The sequence below is a fragment of the Pseudopipra pipra genome, chromosome 12, assembly GCF_036250125.1.
Source record: "Pseudopipra pipra isolate bDixPip1 chromosome 12, bDixPip1.hap1, whole genome shotgun sequence".
NCBI classification, from domain to species: domain Eukaryota; kingdom Metazoa; phylum Chordata; class Aves; order Passeriformes; family Pipridae; genus Pseudopipra; species Pseudopipra pipra.
The window spans coordinates 15,865,636-15,888,074 of record NC_087560.1 but is presented as its reverse complement, the minus strand read 5'-3'; the positions used below and the strand labels follow the sequence as shown (position 1 = coordinate 15,888,074).

General features: G+C 41.7%; 1 long non-coding RNA gene across 1 annotated transcript in view; it reads right to left on the bottom strand.

The window, feature by feature from the left end:
- The window catches only part of LOC135421006 (uncharacterized), a 31,990-nt gene extending 10,173 nt beyond the window's left edge, over positions 1-21,817 (bottom strand). The window contains exons 1-2 of the long non-coding RNA XR_010433812.1: positions 17,462-21,817; positions 16,286-16,908 (exon numbers count right to left, since the gene is read on the bottom strand). This is a non-coding gene — a long non-coding RNA (uncharacterized LOC135421006). The remainder of the gene's footprint in view (positions 1-16,285; positions 16,909-17,461) is intronic.
- Positions 21,818-22,439: the final 622 nt, after the last annotated feature.

The following is a 22,439-nucleotide window of genomic DNA, read 5'->3' as shown; positions in this document are numbered from 1 at the left end:
AGTGTCTTCCACCTCTGCCAGCGGGAGGTTCCCGTTCATTCACTGAACTGTCCCTCCATTTCCCGTGCAATGTAGAAAACGCTGATGAAGGCTCAGGGAGGGACCAAAACTAAAGTGAACCCCATTAAGACAGGAGTTGCCTTCCTGTGTGTTTCATTATTAATACTGAGTTCAATTACTCTGATTTCTTCTGTTGATGAATTAGTAGCACCAGAATCAAGTCCCTGGCTGATACCCATTTGTCTTTGCTTATAAGTGCTAATGTGATCCTGTTCCTTTAAAATCAAACTCCTGCTTCAGTCACTTTACATCTTTGCAACGCTAACTGTCTTTTCACTAATTGGTTCTGTGTAAATGAAACAAGCTGAAAAACACTGTGGCACCAATAAATATTAATAAGTTATTGTTTGTTTTCTTTACCTTGCTTATGAATTCATACAAAGACAGTGCTAAGACATTAACTCCAGTCTATTAATTGCCACCTGATAATTGCCACCTGATACTTTTCTCCTGGATAATTAGGTACCCATTAGTTCTAATCAAGTAGTTACTTAATTATTGCAGTAATTAGTCTAATGGACTAGCAAATTGAAGCTTTATCACTTTTGGATACTTAATGTTCCTGACAGAGTACTTCACAAGTGTCAGGGTTCCTGATTCAGCAACCTGCCATCGATGAACCCCCTGCTGCCATCTCCACCCCACTCGTGCTGCTCCCCAGCCACACACAACACAACTTGGATGTGTGAAGCCAGAGGCAACGTAAATTTGAGCCCCTGTTCCTTCCCTTTCCCACCCCTGCCTATGCCTCCCCTCCTGTGCTCTTACTGCTCAGCTCGTTCCACGCCAAAAGAACTTTGTTGGGAAATTAAATAACGTCTTGGCATGGAGATCACATGCATTAGGCTGTACAGCAGCGTGAGTCAAAGAAAAGAGCTAATGTTGGCAGGTGTGGGAAGAAAAAAGCAACTGTGAGGGGAGAAATAATAAAGAGCGTTCATGAATACTCATATACAGCCCCACTTGGAAAGGAAAAGGGAGAGGAGCAAAGCAGACTGGTGGTAAATGAAGGCATGGCTCCAAGGTCTGGGACTGCTAATAGGTCTCTCTTTCATCTCCAAACTGGAGGTGCAAATATAACAGCGATTTTTAGTGAATAAAAAATATGGGATGTCACTTTTTTTCTGCCCATGGTCTCAGTATCACAGAGTTGGTGGACAAGAGGCCATTTTCCTGCCCCATAATTTTATCATTAATATTGTTCTTAATTCTGTCAACCTCTCAATCCCACAGTTCTGCAATATGCAACTGAAAAAGACATGTGCCCATCCTCACCCCTTGTACTCTGTCCATGTCCTAGACCAAATGCTGTCTTTGTGCCCTGTGCTTGCTTTTGGATACTAATGTGTTTGAGGTGGATATAACACACATAGACATTTAGAAGCATTAAATGTGGATTTATCTCTCCCGTTGATCATCTGATGCATATTCTCTCCTGTTTCTTCATGTCAGATTTGTATCAGAAGTGATCATCAAGCCCTTTGGCAAGTGTCATCTGCCCCAGACGTTGCAATGTGTAACATGTAAGCTCACATTGTACTGGGAAGGGGAAAAAAAAATTGATCCTGACCAGAAATAAAGAGGCTAATTCCATTCAATAATGCTTGACAACTTGCTAATGATTAAACTACTTCACATATGTGGTAAGATTATGTATTCTGAAATAGATGTATTTATCTTACTTGATCAAATAACTCATGTTTCCATTGCTGCTTCCACTGGAGCACAGTTTCCAGTATCAGCCAGAGACACAGGCTGAATGTGCCTTGAGTGGGTCCTGCAGGAGGCTGCCAGGTTCTCAAACAGCCAGGTACCCGAGTTCACTTTTTATGGATGACAAGGTACAGGCTGGTGGCACTGAGGAGAAATGACTGGTGCTCACCTGGGTTTTGACCTACTATGGAACTGGAACAAGGGCAAGTTGTAGGTCAGATGTCTCTTATGTGTCAAAAGCTGTATAATTTATAATTTAGGTTACCACACAGTGACCAAAGTCCCCTGGTCTACCATTTAATGCATACTCATAGACCAAATTAAGCCACACAACCTAGTATCCCTAAAAATCATGGAATTTAATTTTGTTGATCTATCCTCAGTATGTTCATATTATCAGAGCTGAGAAGGCAACAGTTTTCAGGGGAAAGAAGTAAATTAGTAATTTAATTCCTCCTAATTCTTCTTACTGCATGAAAAGCAGTGTCCTTTTTCAGGTACTTTGCATTCTTACCCAAAATATGACAGACTGTGACAAAGAGGTCACTGGCTTCTGAGTTTTCTAGCACAGCTCCACATGCATCCATCACAAACTGCTGTGGATGTCATTTCCTCTGAAGTTACTCTTGAGGTATCAGTCAATAAAACCTTATGCTGCTACTGAAAAATCATACCAGAAAACTGCTTAAACACCTGTGTGGGGCCACTGAGCAATAACAATCCCATGTATTGAAAGCAAAATTAGGCAAAGCGTATTTGGACCATTAAGAAAACATATTGCTTGAAATTACAGTGCCCTAGGATGCCTAGATCTTGCTCCCGGTGCTGGCTGTGGAGGAAAGGGCTCCCAGCCCTGTTCAGTGTGATAACTGTATTGACCAGAATTCAAGTTTCTGAGACCGCTGTCTCTGTTGAAGAAATGTGGCAAAGTATTTGATGGTGAGAAACCGTAAAATTCTTGTCCATCAATAGCCAGAAATTGTAACTGATGCTAAAAAATAAGCAAAGCCACCCGAGGAAGGCAGAAAACCTCGGAAAATCGGTGGCTGCAGGATCCATCTGGGCTCCTGAGTTGTTTACCTAATGCAGACACACAAGACCATACACGTGTCCCTCAGCATGCAGCCAAGAGCAGGGAAACACCAACATCCTCAATCCCCCAAACCACTTGGACATTGTCCCACTGGAAACAAATTTAGTGCAGAGCTGCTTCTCCATGAGTGCGCCCCACATGCATGAGCTGGCACTTGGGGGACTGGTCAGGTTGGGGGGACCCATCACAAGGGTCTCACCCATACTGTGGCTGCTCTGAGGCTAAAGAGAGACCATCTGTCTCCAGCACTATTGATCCAGCACAAGCACTAAATTCATTTTAAGGATGCTGAGAAACAGCGAGTAAACTATACATGACAGATGTTAGTCACGTTGCTTAATGTACTACTTGAAGGTGTTCAGATGCTCTGGTGATGGGAGTGCAAATAAAACTAAGGCAGAATAGAGTGAAACAGGCTAAGAGAGGATTTTTAGTTTTAAAAAGCTTAAAAGGCTTTTTTAGCTTGTGGAGGAGTAAATATCATAGTATCCACAACATCGATTTTCCCTCTGGATCTGACTTTGAAGCACTTTCACAATTCTTCAGAAATGACACTGTAACAAGCAAATTAGGAGACAAACTGAGAATATCTTTCATGTTGAAAATACCAGGAAAAGCTGTCAATGATTACTGAGAGAGATGCAGAACTCATTAGGGCAAAATTGCTTGGAAAGCCTACGATGGTGTTTCACAAAAAAGAAAAGAGGAAGAACCCCAAAATAATAAAGAAGCTAAATCCTTTGCACCCTTTCCCCACTTCTCTCTATGCTCTTTGTAGCACTTCAGTTCACAGGCTCAGTTGCAATCAATTTTAGCTTGTAACAATTCAGCAGTTTAAGATCCCCATAACAGTTTAGACCACCGCTGTTCAATGGGCTGCACAGCTTTTGGAAAAGCCTGCAAGTCGTGCTGGGGAGGGGTGTTAGTGCAAAGGGAAGGAAGAATCAGGCAGGCAAGCTGCTTCCAATTTGTCTATCCAAAATCTAAGATCTTTTTTATGGGGTGTGGGTTATTATTGGTAAGATCTTAGTCTTTACCTCTCTGAATAGCTCTCTGAATGCTTATTTTATGCATTTTGTCATTTTCTTGCACACATGGAATGAATGCCAGCCCACGGGATACAGAGGATAAGACAAGATCAAAGACAATCTTTCAGCTTTCTGCCACTGAATACAAGCAGGGCTGTTTCCCTGTATGGGAAAGTCAGTAGCAAAGTATCCACAGGGCTACCACTATGTGGTTCCTCATGAGAACTCCTGGTGAACATCAAGTGCAAGACACCTTGCAGAAAGGTATTAGGAACTTACCTAAATGAGGCCCCTGGAATGTCAGCGAGAGGTGGCTAAGCCACAGTCAGTCTGGACATTGCTCCCATCTCCTGACAGCCATGAGCAGCCACATCCCAGGAAGAGTTTGTCACCCACACAATTCAGTGGCAAAATGGCCCTCAAAAGGCAGTGGCTAGCAAGCAGAATCTGAGGAAAGAAGAGTGATAATTACCTTGGAAAGACACCCCAAGCCATGATTTCATCCTGCTGGCCATAACCAGACAAAGAGCTGGGAGTAGCAGCATGAGCAGCTACAGCATGAGCACAGCCACCCCAGTCTGAACCAGCCCCCCGGCCTGGGGGGTTGGCTGGCCACTCCTGTGTCCTCTTAGAGCAGCAAATAACCTGCCTTCCTGCTAAGTCTGCTTTCCTTTTTGCATTTAGACCATCCTAGAGTAGTGTTGAGATGATCTGAGGGTACAAGTAGAGACAGAGAAATACAGATCGCTCTGAAATTTGGATGGATGGATGGCTGAACCCCTGGATTTGAGGATCTTTGCTTTTTTTTGTTGTGCTTTGGGTTGTTTTTTTTTTACAGGTTGTTCTCAGCTGCCAGTCAGGCGGGGCCGTGGTGAAACCCAGCATCTTGCAGAGACATAAAATGGAAAACAGGCAACTCATCAGAAAAGTAGCAGCTGTTTTACACCATCACGAAACAAAATCATCATACACTAAAAACTAGATTTAGCAGTTTAAAAGAGCTACTAACGCAAAATTAGCTGGAGACAACAGCGTGGTTTTGTAACTGACAGTGCTTCTCTCAAACGCCCTAATTCATGTAAAAACAACTTAGGAAACATTAAACTGCTGATGCTTTAGGAAAGGGGAAGAGCATCCACTTTCAATGGCTGCTTAGGAAGAACATGCAGATTTATTACATCATCTTTTTTCCTTTTACAAATTTTAAATAAGCATTGTGTCAAAACTGCCACCTCTTAAATAACAATGATGCTATAGTCCTCCTGACAGAGGGAGACACCAGCTTTTATTGGCAAGCCATTTGTATTTATTGCAGGCTGCAAGCCAGTAAAAAGGTTGTACAAAACTTTAACGGTGAATGAGATGGAATAAGAAGGCCTTGAGCACTCTGGATCATCAAATACTTCAATAACTGGATATGGCTGTTCATACAACCATAAATTCATACACATAGGGAGGATATAAAGACACAATTGCCATACGAATGGACTTTCTGGTGCCTTCTGGAGACTCCCAGGTATGTGCGATCTGTGCTAGATACAGGTGCAACACAAGCTTCCCTTTGGCCCAGCTGTATTTCCCACTGAGGATGAAAATTTCCCAGTGCTGTAGCTACATCTGCCCATAACCAACAAAACTCCTGAGAGTTAGAAATTTACCTGGCAAGAGATTCAGCTCATCATTTCACTACCAAAGGATACGTGGCTTGGCCGGAGGTCTGTCATCTTGTAACAGTGAAGGGGTGACTCCTGATTGCTTGGGACTAGATTTAATTTGTCCATACAATTACTAAGATAAGAACTTGGTTTATTTTTTCCATGAAGTAGCTGCCCTGCTCTGGCTGAGGTGCTTCCATATCTCCCATATTGTCAAGTCCCTTCATCTGTGTGATCTGACACTGCCTATCTTAAGGGATTCTCCCACTAAGTTCCATCAAACTCCTGCCTGAGAAAGGAATTCAGGGCCAGATATAGAGTGAAAGAGGAATAAAGTTTAAGCTGAGGTCTGGCTATTTTTTCTGTGCAGGCAAGTTGTGGCCCTGAAGAAGTCTTTTGTTTCCTAAAAAATTATGAGGGTGGGAGCATAAAATATACCCTGTACTTCAAGGGTATTTTTATTTAGATCCTACTTTTCAAAAGACTATATATTTCAGTAAGAGTCTAGTTGCAATCCAAAGTTTGAAAAGTTGCAGACTCTTACAGACAGTCTGATGGATCTAAATTTTTCAGCTAAACAACATCTATGCTCTTGACCTGAGACCTAGATTTCACATTTCAGGAATTAAATGAGCATCATTTTCTAAAAGACATTAGACCAAGGCTGGGCTATCCAAAGGATGGCTTCACAATTTAGATGAAGATGTTGTCATGTCAAGGAGACTTAAAACCTTTTCTCTGTTGAAAAGCCCAACCTAGTTTGTTATACCACGTTGTGGCTTGTTATGTGCAGGAGTGAAAGGAAAAGTGCAGGTTTTTCTCTTAGAGGATTATCTGCAGTAACAGGGCATAAGGCACAGTGACCCAGATGATCTGGCCTTGTCTTATATTAGTCTGTTCCCAATTTATCCTAAGACTGTGCCAAAAACCTGCCAAAATATAAGGGAAATATTTGTGACCCCTGCCAAACTATGAAGCTTCTGTGACTGAGATACCTCAGATGCTTTGATTAGACAAAGGGAGTTGAGCCTGAAGAAAGGAGAGTGTGTAAGGAAAGGAAAGCTATTCCCTACCTGCAGCTGCAAAGCTGGGGTGTGTATCTGAGTGCTCATCCTCCTTCCATGCAGGAATTTTGTTTTTCCCAGGAAGGTGTTCAGCTTGCTTTAAAAAAGATTTTAAAAACCAGAAAATTGTGATGGGGACAAGGAGAGGAGATCCTTCTCCCTTGAAAGGCTGTATTCAACCTCAAGGAATTGGAGCCCTCAGCTTTCTTTTGCTGCAAACACAGAAATTCAGGTTGTAGCTAACAGGTGTGTCCCAAAGTGGGATCTTTTAGGATCTGGGCAGCCCCCTGCAGCCACCCAGATAGGCCACTGCTGCAGCCCCGGGGGGATGGAGAGAGAACCTCCCAGCAACCAAGGCACAGAGCCAGAGGAGAGATTGACTGATCTCCTTTCAGATCAGATGGATGGCTCTAAGTGACCTGTAAAGACACTCCCTGAGCCCTGAGCCACAACATTCAGATCCAAGACACCACTAGCACTTCTGAAGTAGTTATTAGTGACTGAAGTAGCACTTGTCAACTGCGACTTCAGTTTCAAGTAATAGTTTAACAGCATCAGCTTGAAGAAAGGTTATACCTCAGTGTGTCTGGCGTGCTGCTGACACTTAAAGGAAATAATTGGTAGACTTAGAGCGGGGGCAGATGCCAGTGGTAGAACAGGAGAGGAGGTTGGATACTCGAAACAAAGCTTCAACAATATCATGTGATACAAGAGCCAGGAATCCATCCTAAGCCCTGGCATAAGAAGGATGAGGAAGCTGTAACCTGACCTGTGGAAAGAGCTCTGTTCTCCCCACCGTGAACTGAGCTGCTGTGACTTCTAAAGACTTGTCTACAGCTGCAGTTTGCAGCCCTGTCCTAACAAGAGGACAAAAACATGTTGCCCCTTGCAATTGTTGGCCAGCTTTTTGGAAAGCACATGTAAAGCAATCTACAGCTAATTTTTGGCTTCAGGATAGCAAAACCCAAGAGAAAGTGTATGTGTGTGTATATGTGGAGAAGGCAGGAAATAGTCTGGAATGCAGTGCACAGTCTCATTTTACCTGTACTTTGGCTGTGTGATGCTAAAATAGAGGAATTAGCATGCAAATCCAGCCGTCCCCTGGCTGTCATCACCTTCCAATTAGCTGCATTTGATTTTGGTGGGCGCTGATGGATTGTGTCAGCAGGTGAGGTGGGATGTCTGAAAGGTGCTCTGGCTGCCACGGGCAGGTCAGGGCTGCGTGTGTGCATGTTTTTCCCCTGTGCTGGTTGCTGGAATGATGCTGGCCTGCCAGACTAAAAGCATTGCTGTCACTCACTGGCCAGAGGAAGTGATTCTGGTCTTGGTGACCCTACATTTCTGCAAACATTGGTGTAACAGCCATAGAATCATAGAATATCCTGAGCTGGAAGGGACCCACAAGCATCATCAACAACTATCTGATCCACCACAAAGCATGAGTGACTCAAAAGCATGGTTTGGAGCACTGTTTCTGATTATTGTCCTCTTCTGCTCCCCTACTGCCATTTCATAACCCTTTCCTAATTTATATTATTTATTACCAGCATTGCATGAGACATCTCACAGTCCACATCATTGAGGTGAGGCACCTGCTGTGCTTGGTGCTGTAAAAATATAAAATCTTTTTCTTCTCCCAGGAAATGCACAAGCAAGACCAAGGGAAGAGGAACTGCCAAAAGAGCAGAAGAAATAGCATTAGAACATGCACCAGCATAAAATTCAGCTTCATCCAGGGAAGAAGAGTTTTGCAAACTTACCTCTTGCTGTCATAAGGAGTCAGTGTGTCTGTTCTAGCCTGGCAGCCCAGGAGGGTGGACAGGGTTCTGGCTCCTTGGCTGCCCCTATGACCTTCTCCTGACTGGGACTAGCAGCGTTGCAGCAGACCAAGCTGAAGTAGTACAGTGTGTGAATGGGCAGAAGAGTGTCTTCAAAGTAAAGAACAGCTTGTATTTGTTGAAACAGAAGAACTCTCATGGACAAAGATCTTCCTTTCACTAAGGAAGCCAAGACAGCAACAACTTGGTAACACTAATAAGCCAGAGAAATTACATTTACTGAGCAATTCTGAAAAACGGGTGATCTAATTTGTGCAGGAAAAAAAAGGATGTTTCCACAGATAAAATGCAAATAATTCTAAGCCACTCTAAGAGTTTCAGTTGTGTGGAGGACCAGAAAAGTGAGCATCTTTTCTGTTTGTTATGAATAAAACCCAGAAAGACATAGACACATTCTGTATGTAATAAATTAAAGGGAGGTGAGCCAGTTGAAGAAATTACTTACATTAAAAAGTCTTAGTAACAAGATGGGCTCCAGGTCATGATAGAAAAAAAGAGAGAGACAAAGTGGCAAGATTTTATGGGGAGGAAATTTGTAATTTGTGATCAGCTTAAGATAACAGCTCACTGTGAGTGAGTAAATGTCAAAGGCCAAGCATGAAATTTTAGTTTTGGACTAAAAGAAACAAGTCCAGAGTAGACTTGTGAGTCATTGTCATGGCAGTGATGCTTGAGTTTGAATATGCAGACAAGGTTGCACAGAGAAAGGTATGGGAGCAGAAGTGGAAGAGATTAAGGATTTATAGTTGTGAAGCCAACAGAAAATTGAAGGGTGGGGAAATAATGAACAGCTTTCAGTCAATCAGAGCAGCATCTATAGAGGACTGAGATACAGGTGCTCAGAACAGGTTTCAAAAGGTAAGCAGTAATGACAAAAGTTGCTGATGGGTCAAGAGGCTGGGGCTGGCAAACTGCTGTCAAGTTTTGCCTGAGAAATACAGAAAGGTTTTGTTGAGAGCTATTTTAGAGAAGGTGGAGAAAGCATATTGAACAAGCCTAGATAAGAAAGAGAGCGAGGTTTCCAGAGAAGCAAAGAAAGACAGAGTAAAAGGCTTTCAAATAGAATAGAGCACTGTAATTATGAGAGCTAGAAAACACAGAAAGGTTCAGTAGCATGAGAAAGAAAATGAGAGGGGAAACTAAAGATGAAGAGATGAAATTAAACTTCTGGGTTGTAAGGGTAAGAAAAGAATAAAAAATGTTTGTGGCTGTGATGGGAAAGGGAGAAAGAAGGGAAAAACAACCTGATTCAATTTTCTCTTCAGAAAAATCAGCAAGAGCCTGTACACTACTGTAAACAAAAAGGGGAAAGTTGAGGAAGAAGTAAAAAATGCATTTGGAAAAAGATGTAAGAGATGAGGGCCAAGGGTTGGAAGAGAAGAGAGGGCATCACGAGCAGAGACAAGGTAAATGACTCAGGTATGGAGGAGAAAGGGAAGCTGAAGTAGACCTGCTAACTGTACCAGTGGAGGGCCAGGATAGGAAAAACCCAGGGAGGGAGCAGAATTGATTCCAGATCCATCTTGTTCTGCCAAAAGAGAATTGAATTTATTCTAGAAGCAGGGAATAATGAGTGAAAAATTTAAGCTACTGTTAAAAACAATTTAACTATAACAAGAATATCAATGGTACTCCGATCTGTACATCATCTGTTTCTGTTGGGTTTAAATATCTTAAAAGAGAAGCTTAAAGGAGTCCTGCCACCTTTGGCACCTACCCTAAATCAGGCCTGCAAATCCACCCTATGTCTTGCTCAGACTTAGAACTTCTGTACTTGAAATGTTAAACTCCTTATCTGGTAGGTGTGGACAGTCTTGTGCATCGCAGAGCCAGGAAGATATTTGACATGAGTATTTCATAGGGAGGGGGAAAAACCCAACTCCTAAGAAATGTTGAGAGTGCGTGTATTTGTGGCAGAGGATACCAGCCAGACATGTCAGCTGAAGACTGAAAATGAAGTGCAGTACAGCAAACAGAGATTTCACAACTGAAAGAGGCACACTGACATTTATATTAGCTCTCTTTGACATGACTTGATGAGCTGGGCTTGGCTGGAGCGGAGCATCCACCATCCACCTACTTCTGCTCCAGCCCACCAGCCCTTCTGCCCTGTGCCTTTCTCACCATCCCATGAAGAAAGAAAATCAAATCCATCCTGATGCTCTTTGCTGCAGGAAGGTCAGTTCCTGGGCCCAATGCACAGCTAATGAGTGGAGGCAGTGTTTTTACCTTGTTCTGATTGTGAGGGCACCTTGTGACAGACCATGGCCACCAATGCAAGTCAAGAGGGTTTGACAAGCTCCATCTAGAGAAGAAACATGGAAGGGTCAGGAGAGGTTCCCCTCCTCCAGGCTATTCTGCACTTCTGCACTGACCACAGTGACTTCTTTGACCTTGGTGGAGTTACCCTGATTTACCTGAAGGAAGTAGCAGAATCCAGCCCAATAAATTCCATCTGTTTTATGGCTTTGCGTATGAGAGAAAGGGAAGTTCAGACCCTCAGTCCCCAGGGCTACTTTGGGGGCTGACTGTCAAGGTGTGTTTTTTATTGTGTGTACTGCTTGTCTGATGATAGGAACTAAATTGAGAAGAGGCTCATTTCTCACAGGCCACTGAGCAACCAGAATGTGCTAACTGTCATACGTAGGAAGCACTCAGGTGTCGGGATTGTCAAGAGAGAAAGTGCAGTGCTTTTTATTAACTGCAAGAGCAATCAGCTCTGTCTGGGTCTGCTCAGTCTTGTGGAAACACATAGTTCACACTGGGCAATGCTCAGAGGCTTAACACAGGTATCAACACTGTGCCTCCGGTAATAACTTCACATCAGAGCTGTTGCATTACGGACTGTTGCATAGTCACAACTGTACTCGTGGTGCTTGGCAGTCTGATCCCTTGAAGGCATTTGCTAAGCCTGAATAGGCTGAAAATTGCACAGCTCCATTGCATATTTAAAATGGATTCTGTCTTGCCCTCCGAGGTCTTGCATGGTTTATGCAAGGGCTGTGTGCACCCCTTTGCCTGGCATGGTGCCCTGCTTGGAGGCTGCCTGTGCTGCTTCAGCCTCAGGTCTGAGCAAAGGCAGCTGCTCCAGAGTTTTGGAACAGAGCAATATAGCCAGGCAGCATGATACATGGCAGAGGGACCCTAAAAAGAAAGAGGGTGATAAAGATTCAAGGTCAGACCAGATGGGGCTATGAGAAATCAGGTGTAGTTAAAGATGTCCCTGCTTATTGCAGGAGGGTTGGATTAGATGACCTTAAATGTCCTTTCCAACCCAAAGCATTCTATGATTCTGTGAAGATTGTTTCAAGACCCTGATAGTCTTTTTTACCTCAAGTTAAGGACGGGTCTGTGGAGTCCTTCCCTGAAGGATGTGAAAATACCCTCAAATTTCAAGAGGGTTTAAATCTGATCTTGAATTGAATTTAGCTAACTTGATTTGAACTAAAATTGGTTTAAATTCAAACACAATTAAAAAAAATCAAATTACGCTTTTGAAAACTGTTTCTAGCAGCAGCATCAGTGCCTTTTAATGGTGGTAAAATGGTCAGATGTGGTCCAGGTTTCATTTGCATTCTGACACCCTGTCACCACTGGACTCTTGTGAGAGGAGCTGATGGACTTTCTTTTCTCAGCTGGTAAATCTCCAAACATGACCCAAAGTCACGAACACAAGTAGATCCCTGCATAGGAAAGAGGTCAAATATCCCTCAAATCCCTAAATTGCTTCCATGCTGCCTAGAGCTTATCAGAAATGGTATAAAAGGTTCAGTCTCTGTAAGGAGTCCCCACGTACATAAGAGCTGCTACATCTCAAGAAGCACCAGAAGTGGGGAAAACCTCTAACCTGTTGCCTCAGCTGGGAGTTGTCTGCCTGAAGTGATGGGTCTATTACATTTCCCTACCATAAAATCAGCTCACAATTAAATATATATGTGTGGGCAAAGTTCCAATCTGTTTACTTCACCGCTCTACCCAGGGAAAGCCCTGAGAACAGCATTAAAGCAAGAGGCCAGCTGGGCCAACAGAAACGTTCACGGCTGGCTGCAGTGCAGCACTTAGTTGCAAACACAGAAAATAGCCCACTGCATCAGAGGGAGAGAAAAATGAAACACAAGAGGCACACTGCCACCTTTTCACATGGTCAGGGCTGCTGAATGTCCCTCTCTGGTGACTCCAGGGTGCAATTCTGCCTTGTGGTGCTGTACGAAAAGCACAGCCCCAGAGCCATACATGTGATCCCCTGGTTTCTCGGGGTGGGCTGCACATTTTGAGGACAAGCGAAGTGACACATCCTGTCACCAGAGCAGGGTGGGTCAGCTGTACAGCAGTCTGTGCCCTTAGCAGGTGCTTCAATGTCAAAGGTATTAAAGCTGGTTATTTTCAGCGCTGTGCCAAGTGCTGTGCAGGCTTGTTCCTCCCCTTCCCCCCATTCTAATTAAATTTATAGGCAGCAACTATGAGCTGGGCTAAGAGTGGAGCTGTCAAGTTAAGAGAGAAGCACCAGCAGTGCAAAACCCTCCAGCTGGAAAGACAGAGTTTCTGATGGTTGCTGTATTTTCTGGAAGTTATCTCTCCAGTCTGATCTCTCATGTATTTCCCAATATATCTCATCTTTCTCTCTGTCTCTCACATATCCAGGTGCACGCACACACACAGAGGCACGTGCCCACTCTCTGAGTTATGTGCTATAGTGCCTTGATTTGGCGGATTACCCCTGTCTTTACAGGAATATATACAATATAGCTAAGGGCTCTATCCTTCTGCCAGCTACATCAGTGTAAGGCAGACTGCTCCTGCAGTGAATATGCCTGAGGTGATTTAACCCTAGATACAGGGATTTCTTGTTTTTAGTAGAGCTGGTGAGAACAGAAGGTTTGCAGCCCTAAACTGATGGTCCTACGACTGCGTGGTGCAAAGTTGTCCTAGGGTTGCACCTCATCCACCACCAGAAGGCTTGTTAGAACCACGCTATGGGCAGGTCCTGGTTAAATTGGGACAATCTTGGTCACTGCTCTGAGACTAATTTCCCTATCAAGGCACAAAACTCAGGTCTTCACAAAGTTTACAGTGAATATTTCCTACAGCTTTCAGCTTTACATTAGACTGTCCCTGCAGGCCTCAGTATCCCAAAGGAACTCTCTAATACTGGCTTAGTAGTGCCTCCAGAGCCAATACCACCTTAAGGGGTGAGGCAGCCACAGGACCTACAGGATGCTCTTTTTCCCCTCTTGAATTGTTCTCCAGAAGTTCATCTGACCTGGAGTGGGAGATGTGGTAAGATCACAGTCGGCAGTAGGGTGGCAGGTGCCGAACAAGTACATTTTCTACAGCCCTTCTGAGAGTCATGTCACCAAAACAGCCTCAAACTACAGTGTGCTGTTGCCTGCACACCCAGTGGAGGGCATTGTGTGGTCTCTGTGTGGCACAGCAGAATGTTCATCCAGTTAATTTCCCTCTGATAGGGAGGGACAACAATTCTGATAAAGCTATCCCATCCAGAGGTTGCTCCCAAAATCACCAGGGAAGGGGGCTTGGGGGAGGTGTTGTTGTACACATTGCAGTTGGCTTTGAAGCAAGTTAAACAAACTGGAGGATGATGTGATTTTGATTTCTACATCTCCTGGATGAGACGTTGCATTGCAAAGCCCAAACCTGATCCCCAGAGTTTTCCGAAGAAAAACTCCCTCAAATATTCTGCTACCACTGCTATTCCTAAGATAGTTTTTCAAAAGTGTACAAAATCAGATGAAGAGGAGGGAAAGGATATATAGGAACTGAAGGATAAAAAAATTCTTTTTGGTAGAGCAGGGAACCTGCAAGAGGTGCTGAGTGTCCACAAAGGATGGGGGTGCTGAGGGAAGATGGACTTTTTTCAAAGTCAGGCATTAGGTTTTTTCCCTGTTACTATTTGCTCTGCTTTTGTCAAGAAAAAAAAAAAAAAAAACAAAAACAAAAACCAGAAACAAAAACCACTCCAAAACCTAAAATAAACAACCCAAAACTTTATAGCTGACAAGCTGGCATTGTTAGAAAATCTTTCTTTAGCTACCAGTGGTAGGGTGATGCAGAGAATGAAGTACATGTGATACCTTGGTACCATATTTAAGTAAAATCAAAAAAGTAGGAATTGGGTGCAGTTTAGGTCTCCACATGAATGGCTTAAGTTTTAAGATGTTCTGAGACATAATCTGGACAATTTGCCATCCTTTCCTTGCCCACAGAGAGTATAATTAACACTGTAAAAAATGCAGTAGGCTCTGTGTACCCCTTCCCGATGCCAGGGGCCCATTTTAAGGTCAATTACTGAAATGCTCTGATGGTGTCAGATAAGCTTTTTCATCTGTTGCTAGGATTTTACTCAGCAAGGACTCTTTTAAATTCATTAGTTTAAAAGAGGATATAATTACCCATCCAAACTTCACCACAGTACTTTTGCTACTAACCTGGTTCACCTAAGTAAGGTGGCAATGAGTGCATTTGCTAACTGGTGATCACCAAATTGATAAACCTTTCTCAACATAACTTTTAGGAAAAAAAGTAAAGTTAATAATGAGTTATCTTCTATTAAAATTTTTATTATTAATTATTATTTTATTAACTTTAGTTGAGCCAATTTATTAGCGGGGGGAGGGAGAAAAAGATGGAGAGAGCTTGTATTTCTTTGGACTCATACTGCAAAAGAGGGAAACAAATGAAAAAATTTCTGAATGTACTTATTATTTTAAAATCCACATTAATTATAAATCCACTTATTCTATGTAAAGGCAGAGGCTGCAGCCTGTTTGGGGGAGGGAATAGGGGGGTCATGTATAAATTGTCTCCCAAGGACCCCACTGAAATTTCCATAGCATTCGCCATATGACACTGATGTGTGAAAATTGACATGAAGATTTGAAAATTGGGACCGAGGGAGACCAAGCATAAAATAACTTCAATTTTGCACTCTCTCTGTCTCTCGGAGGAATAGTGCAGTGGACTGACCAACACAACACAAACAAGTGAAGGGGAGAGAAAAAAATATTCAGGGAGAAGGATAGGAGTTATTAAAGAGAAAACACACTCCTCACTCACAGAGAGAAAGGATGATCAATGGATTTAGTCACAGAGAAATTCAAGCAGAAAATTGCTGCTGTTTTTTATCTGAGAGGCAGAAAGTTTAACCAAACCAGAATTCTCTCAACTCACTCCAAGGCAAACAGTGAAGAAAACCACCATATTTTGAAACAGTGGGAGAACTCTGTGTGTGTGTCTGTGTGTGTGTCTGTGTGTGCATGTGTGTGTAAATTTCTGTGTGTGATTTTGCAGATGTTATGATGCCAAATAAATTTTAAGGTAGAGTCCTCACCTGCAGAAAAGAGCTACATTTTAGTCTAGCTCTATTCTTTCATTCTTTTGAATGTGGTTTTTCAGAACTAAATTTTAGTATTCTGGAGCCTCTTGCTAACACTTCCATGCATCCACAAAAACAACTTAGCTTTAGGACTGGTCTTTATCTCTCCCAATAAATAGATCCCTTTGCAAAAGGATCAATGGAAATAACATCACTGATATATGGAAATAACAACAAAGTTCCTCTCCTGAAGTATAACTGCTCTTCAAGAAATAGATACCTATAATGTTTAATAGTTCATATCTTTGGTCAAAATGTATAACAGAGTTAGAAATTCACTTTGGACTCTCACCAGGACCATCCAACTCCGCTGTGTTGCATTACAGACAGATACTGTACATGCAAGACCATGAAGGTTTTGCAAAACTCGATTTGCCATAAACTTGATCTTAAAATCCCACATCCAGTCTTCTCTGCTTTATATGAATACTCAACACTCACCATCATCACGAGCATTGAAAGGAGTCCTGTTGGTACTGCTGCTGTTTCTTTTTTGGATCACAAATTGTTTGCTGATTTCTGTTATCCCAAAGACATCTGCAAGACAATGGAAGAGCACATCTGTACATTTCTGCTACATATATAGATGGAGATAAGGCAGACAGACATACACACAGACATAATTGTTTTACAACTATTTCTTCTCTAGTTGCTTCAAGTCCTAAGGTCATTCTCAGGCTGAGAGGACGCACTGTGAAGTCCTGAACACTCAGCTGCCTCCCCAGCCTATTTTTCTCAGGCTTACTTACTTTATTTTATTTAGCTTTGTGGCACATAAGGTTCCTTGTGCTCGCTGATATGATGATCTACAAGACCAGTGTTCACATGCTATGGATCTCATTTATTACGAAGTGAAGTATATAATAATGAAAAATAGCTGCAGCTATTCCTCCTCTCTCCAGGGTATCTCAGCACCCTTATGGATGACCGCACACACCGGCAGCTCCATAGAAACAAATGGAGGGGAAATGGCAGCGCGGCGCTCGGAGCTGGAGGACTGAGTGCCTTTGGTCTGGAAGCACGCTTGATCCATAGCTTCTGTTGGAGGCACGTTACGGAGAGTACTGAAAAAAAAATATATTTTTTGAAACAGCATGACTAGATGTGGAGCATATTGGCCTTGTAGGAGCCGGGGAGCAGGCGGAGAGGAGAATTCTCTGTTGTAACAGCCCCGTAGGAAGCATTTGTCAATAAACACCTTGAGGATTTTCAATAGAGTCCAAAGGAAAGTGCCCCACAATTCATAGTCTAACACAAGAGCTGCCCATCATTGACTCTTAATGCTCTACTGAGCATGAAAACAACAGCATGGAAACAATATGAAAAGGCCTCGCAGGTAATTTCACAGGGTAACAAGAAATGCCAGGCTTGTTGTAATTACTGGCACTGGCAACAACGGAGTTAGTTTAATTTAAATGCTGGGACCTTTAGGGCAGCTTCTGTGCTTCACACACTGACTGGGTTTTGCAAATTTTGTGCTTTGACTCATCTGATGTAGTTACATAAAATTGGACAATTTGAGTTGCACTCAAAATATGGTTTTGAACTTCTTTCCACAATTAGAAAAAAACAGGGCATTACATTAAAAAAAAATAAAAAAAGAAATTGGAAATTTACCTGATGATCACCTGATTCCAGCAGCTGAGGCTTTAAGGAATATCATGACAAAACTACAACACTAGAACAATAACAAGGATGATTATATTAATAAGGGTTTAATATCATGTAAACAGAAAATAGAATTCAAGGCCACAGTATCTGATGATTTCATTACTTTCTTTTACAGCCTGTTGCAATACACTGGCCATGAGCCAGCATTGCCTTGAAATATAGTTCTGTAATGTGTGTCACAGAAGATGTCTTTTATTTAAATACTTAAATCTCTTTGTACTGTGCCTGAACATGGCAAGGTTGATGCCATCTCCCTTTCAGTGAACTCACATTGTCTAGTTCTAATTTACAAAACAGTGTAATCAGATTATGGCACAATATTTTTATTAGCACCTTTAAATTACTCAAGAAATCATTCTAACAATCAATTCTTCATTCTAATAATAAAACTAATAAGCCTAATGTTTATATTTGCTGGTTTGTATTTCAAATACTCTTTACAGTTCCTGGATTTCTCACCTTTAGAACTCTCTTAGTTTGTGTATGAACTTTTTGGTGTTGTTGCTCTAAAAGGCCCACTCGTTCCAATAAAAAGGTGATTTTAAAAAGAATTTATTTATTTATTTATTTATTTATTTATAATCACAGCACAGATTGCATCAAATGTTTTAGAACATAAATATAAAACACTCCTGGCTGGTTTCATGCACTTGGGAGATAGTCATCTCCCTGTGAAGTTTGAGATGAAATATTCAAATAATAAGAAAATCAAAAGGATAGCACCTACCTCAAAAAGTTCTTTAGAAACCTGCTGGGGAGAGTTTGAGGAGGAAAAAAGAGGAGCGATATGCTGCCATTTTTGAGAAAGGATGGAAGAATCACCTCGATTACAACCATGGAGAAATGTTTTCAAGGTTACTTTCAACTCCAGAGCAATAGTAGCAAATAATTTGCAAGCTGTCCTGAAGGTTTTAACTAGAAAAGTGATATTCACAGAAGCAAAAAAGACAGTTATAGGCCATTGGGTGCAGTGTAATTGGCACTCAGCCCCAGCCACAGAGGTTGGAACTACATCCAAGCTTTCTCTGTTTGACACAGGGCATATATTGAAGTTGGAGGCAGTTTAGTGAAAGCTCATTTTCTTGGACTATATAGTTCTGTCAAAATGCAAGTGCTTCACAAACAGCTTCAGAAATAAAGATGGAAGAATAAAGTTCCCACAATTCTGAAATGTCCACTTTTAAAAGTTTGGAAATAGAGTAACTTGAGGTTTGTGTTCAGTTTTTATGTATGCATGTTTTAAATACTTTATATAAAAAAACCCCATAGTTTTAAATATACAAATATATAGTTTGATGTATATTGTTTATATATATGTGTGTAAATATATATGTATATATAAATATCTTTTCCTTTTGGAATTAAAATTTTCCTCTATTGGAATGTTTCCTTTATTGTAAAATTATTTCAAAAGCTGAAAAGCAAAATAAAACACCGTTTCTAAAATGGATAATCTAAAACTTCAACTATCTTAGAAGGGAAAGCAGATTAACCTCAAATTATTTTTTCAAGTGCTGATCTTCAATGGATTAATCAGACTTTTCCATTTGTAAGCAGAAAGCAAAGGAAGAAGCTATCTGACTAATCTTAAGGTAGATGTCATGAGTAAAATCAACTCAGTGTATAGAAGAAACAGCCCTTCTTGGTTTGTAGGCATCATATTTTTTACAGACAGACAAGGCTTCTTAAGGACATTCTTGATATCTTAATACCTCAATCTTGTTCAGTGTCATTTCTGAATGAGACCATTGTTGAGGCAACAGTGAGTTGCATAGCTCCATCAACCTTCTTTAATTTGCTTGGAGATTATGGGAAAACCTCTATAAATCAGTTTTATGACCTCATGAAAAACTTACAGTTGTATGGCATCACTTGCATGAATTATGAGATAGCCACAAAAAGGACCAAAGATGTCAAGGACACCAAAGTGAAGCTTTATGTACCCTGGGACATGGCAGTGCATTTCTCAAATCTACACTTGGTAGAGATACCAAAGGCAGACATGGAAGCTAAAACTGTCTGTGTCACTTAAACATGAAAACAGGACTTAGAACAGCTGGGAAGGAATTGTTAAAATAATCTTGATGAGGGTCATTAGTCTGTAAATGTAACAATTTAATTCTTCATTAGCATTAAAAAGAAAAGGCAGAATGTACACAGAAAAGATATACTTAATGAGAAAAAGAATGCAGGTCAAATACTCTTTTTTAATTCAAATAAACTTTTTTTTTTAAGTTTATATAATATCTTTTGTTAGAGACTTCATACAGCCTGAATATTCTGCAGTTGCAGCCACATAGTCAGTATTTTTACCTAGACCTCCAGTTGCTCTTTCCTGGAGTTCCTTCTGCTTTAACATTACATCCCACTGTTTTTCTTTTATTTGTCAAAACCTAATCCAAGAATCACCGAGCTTTATGTTGTTTCATGGCACCGTAAACTTAAAGCAAAGTCTGAATTTTGCAAATTGAGATGAGCACCTGGAGGTCAGGTTCTTTGCAGAGTTAGAGATAGCCATACATATCCTGACTATTAGTTTGGTGCTTCCATCAACACTGAGACACTTCATAACATCAAACTGATTTTGACACTGCTTCTTTTTTGGAGGAAAACTGGAAGGTTCTGACTGTGCTAAAGAACCCATGCCAACTTTTTCAGGGGACACAACAATATTTAACTTATCATTTTAATTTTCTATCATATAATAGAGAATTATTAAGAAAATATATAAACTCCAGCAAAATATTCTGGTTTTGTCAAAACATTTCTTTCTTTTATTGACACGAAATAAATCTTATGATGTTTCCTGGCATTAGTACTGAATGTTTCCATTGTCACTCCATCCAGAACAGAGCCAGGCTCCCAAATCTCAGCCTCCCTATGTTGAATAAAATGTTTATTCTCCACCAACAGCAGTAATGATCAGCCTAAACATAACTCTGCTGGGAGTTCCTAGGATAGAGGAGGCAGAGGGTCCTGGGCTCAGCCAGAGTGAGCCTCTGCCAGGCTGATGTCCTCTGACCTCCCCTCTGTCCCCTGTAGTCTTGTGAGCAGAGAGGGGGTACAAAAGCAGCTCTGTAGCCCCTGTGGAGGGAGGATGTTGGTGCTGTGTTGGCCGAGCTGCATCAGTGTCCTGCAGCCACTGAAGGTGGGTCTGACACAATCTGCTCTCCCCCTCTTTCGATTCCCACCTTCTCCTCTGCCTGTCCTCACTGCAGATTTCCCTGGGACTGCTCTTATTCCTTAGACTTGAGCAGACTTTTAGTCCAGGAGAGAAGCCCATTGAATACAAGATATCTGGGCCCAGTGTTGTAAACTAAATGATCCTATTTTCTATCTTAACAGGGCTCGATGTCTGTCTTTGGAACAGAATGCTGAGACAAATAGATAGACTTTACCTTCCTCCCATTCCCAGGTCTGCTCAGCTTGATGTTCCTACTGATTCTCTCACTCAGGCCCTGCTGTTGTAGTTTCTTCTCTCATTTTTCCCTTCTGCCATTATTCCGGGTGGTTACTCATCCCATTTCACTCTCCCCAGAGTGTCACCAGGCTGCTGCCATAAGCTCTTCTCTTTTCTCTCCTGTTGTGTTCAGTCTTTCTCTTTTTTAACTTTTAATCTCAGCCCTCGGTGAGGTGTGCTGAACAGTCATGATGGAGCTTTCAGGATGTTAGAAAGTAAACTGCTGGAAGGGGTCAGCAAGAGCAGAAACCAATAAAGCACAAGAGGGAAGTTTGATATGTACGAACAAAGCAATTGGTAATGATGTGAAATAGTTGGGTCAAACAAGGGCTGTGCATGAATGAAACGATTCACCTCCAAACACCTGAAAAGTTTACCTAACCTGCTTTTCCTTGACAGGAGTTAGTCTGTTGCTCTGAACCACTGCTAACAGCTTTATACCCTGCTTTATTTGCACATCTTAACACACACATGAGCGTCTGCCCATCAGCAGCAGGGTGGGATCCTTTTTCAAAAGAAACTCCTTAAATCCTATAAGCCTCCCTCTTCCTTTTCTCTCCCATTCATTGCTGCTTATTACCTGAAAGGTGTGATTTAAGACTAAGTTTCCAATATCCTATTTTAGCACTAGTAAAGCCATTGAATTCGAATGGCCCCTGATGTATGAGATTGTTCAGTGTAAAGGTGGCCTTGTGGAGCTCCTACTTAGTCAGGTAGCAATCAGACACTGCAGCTCCCACCAGAGAGGGTAAAATTCCCAATCTGCCAAGCAGGGAAGGCTTGCTTAGAAAAAGAAGATGCTTTTTTTTTAGACAGATTTCACATCTGAATCCCCCAAACTGACCCAGGAGAAAAGAGAATTAAAAAAAAAAAAAAAAAAAAAAAAAAAAAGGAAAAAGAAAAAAGAGAAGAATTAACTATCAGTTCAGATTAAACCATTTTCATGCTTTGGAAAAATCAACATTTTGTAAAATAGATAGTGAAAACCAGTAGCAATAGGAGACATTTTGGACATAGCATTTTAGCAACTGTCTCCTTTCCTTTCCCCCCTTTGGAGATGGTGGTAGTGCAAGAGGGAACATATTTTTCCTCCTTTGACACTTGCAAGCCAAGGCCCTCTTCTGTTTTTGCTTTTGGTGGAGCTGTGGGCAAATATTTTCATGAAATTTCCTTAGAAAGTAAGGAATTCCCTGTTGGTCCGTGCTGTCTCTGTGTCATTGCTGACCTCCTCTAAGGAAGAGTTGTGGTATTTCCATGATGGCTGAGGTACCTTGACCTGAATGAAAAAAAAATCCTAGAGCCCTGCTCAGATGGCAAATTCGACAGGACTTTTCCCTTCTCTGGGAAGGCAGCCAGCCTGCCAGCTGCAGCCTGGGCCACCTCTTAGTGGATCTGGAGGGCCCTTTCTTAGACCTCAATGGGGGCAGACTTTATTAAAAGGAGAATTACAATATTAATAGGAAA